A 4,729-nucleotide genomic window follows, 5' to 3' on the forward strand; every position below is an offset into this window, starting at 1 on the left:
CACGATTCCTGTTCACGTGGCAGCTGATGTGGCTGCAGGTCCAGGCAGCTCAGCCTCCAGAGTTGGCCCTGGACCGCATCCTGCTGACCAGCAGTCCCTTGGGGGTCACTGAGCCCTGGTCCTGGTATCAGCAAAACCCTCCATATAATTCTGAAGAGGCTGAACTTCCATCATTCCCACAGGGAACCTCAGCTCCATACAGAGTCCCCTGAGAAAATGGAACCTTCTCTAAATCCCCAGGAGACGTAAGCTCGGTTTCCACCTGAACAAGAGGACTCAACTCAGTCTAGCGTCCTCTGAGCTGTTGAAAATGTTGTTTGTCCACAAGGAGTCCCAGCTCAGCCTCCCCCCACCCTGAATATGTTGAATCTTCAATCCAGCAGAAGAGCTCAGCTCTGCCTCCCAGGCCTCTTGCCAGTGCACAGCCTTCTTGAGTCCAGCAGAAGGGTCTGGTTCAGCCTTGAAAATACTTTATGGATGTTGTAGCTCAACCTTCAGTACATCAGCAGGTGACAGTCTCACCTCTGAGTTCAGACGAAGCTCAGCACCCAGTGCTGCCTAATATCAATGGGAAAGGTGTAGATCTGGCAGTTTGGGCACACTAGATCAGGGCACACTAAGAAGATTGAAGCATGTGCCATGGAGCAGGTGGTCTTAGTTCATGCTCCAAAGTCCAAAGAAGAGGTGATCCCTCTATCTGAGCAGGAGATGCCAGCTCAGCCCACTTGGGAGGCTGATGGGACAGACCTGAAGCAGACTAAAATGCCTCCCAAGTACCCCGAGTGACCTGAACATAACCATCACCCCCAAAACGAATTTGGAGACTAAAGCTCCTCCTAAGCACCTGAGGTGACACTTCCACTTGAGAGACTGTTCAGGCACAGAAGTCAGCCTTGAGCCAAGTCCCAGTTCAACCGTTGGACTGGAGCTAAACATCACTCCCAAACCTGCACCACGGACTGATGCTACCGCCCTGCAGCAGACTACTGCTCCTGCAAAGCACCCTGAGGAGACAGTTCCACTTTCAGAGCCTGTTCTGTCTCAGCAGCCAACCTTGTCTGAAGTCACAGTTTAACCTTTGGACCCGGAAGTCACCATAACTCAGCAGCCAGAGTCACCTGAGACTTTTCCTCCATCGTCTGAACAGAGTGATACCATGAACATATGTAAGTTCTGTACCTACAATAATGGGATGCTATCGTGTATTTGGCTCGCCCCAAAGCAGAGGTGCCACAGAATTCCTGTGCCAGAGCCCAACGCCTACAGTGGCATCTGCACCATCTTAAATTTCCAAGGAAATTCTATTTCTTACATTGATGAAGATACACTGAAGTCATACCATTTGGTTGAAAAACTAATTTCAGTGAGAATCATTTGAGAGAATTACATAAGGATTCATCTGAAGGTCAGTCATCCCTCTAGTATTTAAATCTTAGTTGCAATTTAATCACAAACTGAGCTTTGGGATGTTTCAGGCCTGGCATGGAAGGAAGTTTTTACACAAGTTAATTCTCAATCGTTATCTTCCGACAACTGTTGCAGATCCATATCTTTCTAATTTGCCAGCATTAAAATATTTAGACATGGGAACAACGCAAGTGTCACTTGCAACAGTTGACCTGGAAGTTACCATAACTCAGCCACCAGAATCCTCATGATGGCCCTTGAATGGGAAAAACTGATCTTCCCTAGCCATTTGACCTGCTGCTTCTGCCAATTTAAAAATAACACTGAGACTGCCAGCAGGACAATCACACTGCATTGTGACACTGAATGTCTGACAAACACTCCTCGTGGCTCCTGATGAAGCTCCCCAGTGCGCAGCAAGAAGGAAAGGTTTCCAGTGCAGAGTGGGATACGGATCAATGGAAAAACGAGAGGACGGGAGCCCAGGGTGAACAAGAGGAGGAGTCAAATCAGCTCACAAAAGATGTGCCAGGATATTAGTATAACAGCAAACTCATCACTGCAGTGCCTAGTACCTGTGATTGTAGTAGCGGCGATTTTTTATTGTAAATTTCTGTCTCACTGCGATTTGTCAAAGAACGCCTTCAAAGGATGGGAGACAGGGAAGCTCAAGGGTCTTTTGTCCAATTCTCCGGCATAAGAGATGCTCACCGGAACCCGAGGTGGAGGAGGGCAGTTTCTGGAGAAGGCGGCTGCTCTGGGTGAGGGATATGTATGGACCTCTCAGTGTCATCACACGCAAGAAAAACATGGAGCAGGAGCCACACAGCAAGGATTCGGCTGATGAAGAGGAGCTTTTCGACAAAATGAGCAGAGTGAAGCCTCCCCCTCAACAACCAGGACTGATGCATCAGACTGGGCTGCTGAAGAGACAGGTGAAGAAAGTGAAACCTGACACCTCCGATGCGTGAGCTCAGGCTACCTGCAAACTGAATTTGGAAATGTTGGCTCAGCATCGCTGGTAAAATACATACTTTCCTCCTGTTGAAAAAAACAAAACAAAACACCTATATGCTTGATGGTATTGAATTTTTCTCTTATCAATGCTAATAATTTATGTCAATAAAATTAACGATTTCCTTTGTGAAATCAACTTCTTGTTATTACCGTTGACGATGTCATCCAGTTTCCAAAGTTAAGCTTGACAATGAAATCGTTTAAACATACCGTGTCTAGCCTGGTGTGGCTCAGTGGTTGAGTGTAGACCTTTGAACCAGGCGATTACGGTTTGATTCCTGGTCAGGACATATGCCTGGGTTGCAGGCTTGATCCCCAGTATGAGGCATCCAGGAGGCAGCCTATCAATGGTTCTCTCATCACTGATGTTTCTATCTCTCTCCCCCTCACTCCTTCCCTTTGAAATCAATAAAAATATATCTTTTTTTTTAAAAAGAAACATACCTTGTCTAAATATGAGCACTATTTCAGAATCATTTGTTAGGCACGATTTCATTGAATGTAGCATTCCTGGTAATTTGGAGAGATGATCCAATACACAGAGGAGTAAATGGAAATTTTGGTTTCCATTTCAAATTTTGGATTCTTCTATTTGTCTACATTTTATCCAGTTATTCATTCATTTAGTGCTGAGCTTTTATCATGTGTGCATGTGTCATGTGTATACTGTAGGATGCATAAATATTAATAAGACATAATCATTGTCCTTATGGCATTCACAATTTAGAATGGGAAACATCCCCGCAAATACTTCTAGTACAATATATACACACAGCATGTTGCTATATTAGTTCCTCTGAGTAACTGGCAGAGTCTGCAGGCTTAGACACTTTACTACACTGGGTATAGTAATAACTCTATTTCAGTTCTGTGTCTGAGAGAGAGATGGTGTCATTTAAAAAAAAAAAAAGAAACTTAGAAAAAGTAATGTAGAAAGTTAAAGAAAAGGTTTTGAATATTCAATATTTACTCTAAAGTATTAGCCATATGACAAGCTAGACATGTAGATAATTTATAGTACTGTATTAAAGTACTGTATATAGGAAGTTAGAGCTGGAAATACAATCTTCAAAATAGGACCAAACCCAGTGCTATGATTTGCTAAGACAGCAAGTCATTCCATTGTCACCTAGAGGGCAAAGAGGAGGAGGGCCGAGGTATTGGACCTAGTGGTTCACTCAGCCACCAACACAGGGATTAGCCACACAAAGTACCAGTCACTGCTGGAGCCCCTGGACATCAGAGAATGGTGATAAAGGGATGTGGCAGGTATAGAAGGAAATATAGATTCTTTAAGTTGTGTGCAAACATTCTTGGCAGGACCCAAGGAGTTGTTGTGTGAGAATTGACAGAAGATAGGGTTAGAAGACAACCTCATGAAAAGGAAAGGACCTCAAGGTTTATGACCAAGTTAATGAGTCATTAATTCATTGGAAGACTAGTTTTATGATCATTTTCACCCAGATTATCCCATTAGGCCATGATAGTCATGAGGAAATTTGAGGTTGTCATGTTATATTGGGGGGGTGGAGAGGGGCGGTCCCTGAGATAATCACTTAGGGCTGTGGCTCATTAAAATAAGCCTTTCTTTCCTTTATCACCTGATTATTCCCTAAACTAGAGACCCGGTGCATGAAATTCATGCATGGGGGTGGGCGGCGGGGGGAGGGGGGGTGTCCCTCAACCTGGCCTGCACCCTTTCCAATCTGGGACCCCTCAGGGGATGTCCGACTGCTGGGATCGGGCCTAAACCAGCAGTCGGACATCCCTCTCACAATCCGGAACCACTGGCTCCTAACCGCTCACCTGCCTGCCTGCTTGATTGCCCCTAACCGCTTCTGCCTGCCAGCCTGATCACCCCCTAACTGCTCCCCTGCCAGCCCAATCGCCCCAACTCCTTCCCCTTCCAGTATGATCACCCCCAACTGCCCTCCCCTGCCACGACCTGCCTCCTCTGCAGGGACCCGTCTCCTCTGTGCAAGGCAGCGGAGACGCTGGGACCAGCCTCCTCCATGCCGTGCAGAGCCATTGGGCCCCACCTCCGCTGTGCATGCAGCCAGCTTGTGGTGGCCATCTTGTGGCAGCCATCTTGTGATGACGTCACGCGTGAGGGGCACCTAGGCTTTTATTAGTATAGATTAGCTAAAGTCTGGACATTTTAGACCTAAAGTCAGATGTGCATCTCAGTGGTAATCCTGCAGTGGTAATTAATTAAAAGTATTAATTCTATCACTGAAATGTGACCTGCTTTATGCTGAACTTTTCAGAAAGATTGGTGGTTCACTGGAAGCTGGGCATCCTGGGC

At 46.0% G+C, this 4,729-nt stretch overlaps 1 pseudogene; it reads left to right on the top strand.

Moving 5' to 3' along the window:
• Positions 1-639: 639 nt before the first annotated feature.
• Positions 640-2,378, top strand: LOC118670804 (annotated as a pseudogene).
• Positions 2,379-4,729: the final 2,351 nt, after the last annotated feature.

This window comes from Myotis myotis, unplaced genomic scaffold (genome assembly GCF_014108235.1).
Source record: "Myotis myotis isolate mMyoMyo1 unplaced genomic scaffold, mMyoMyo1.p scaffold_m19_p_16, whole genome shotgun sequence".
NCBI classification, from domain to species: domain Eukaryota; kingdom Metazoa; phylum Chordata; class Mammalia; order Chiroptera; family Vespertilionidae; genus Myotis; species Myotis myotis.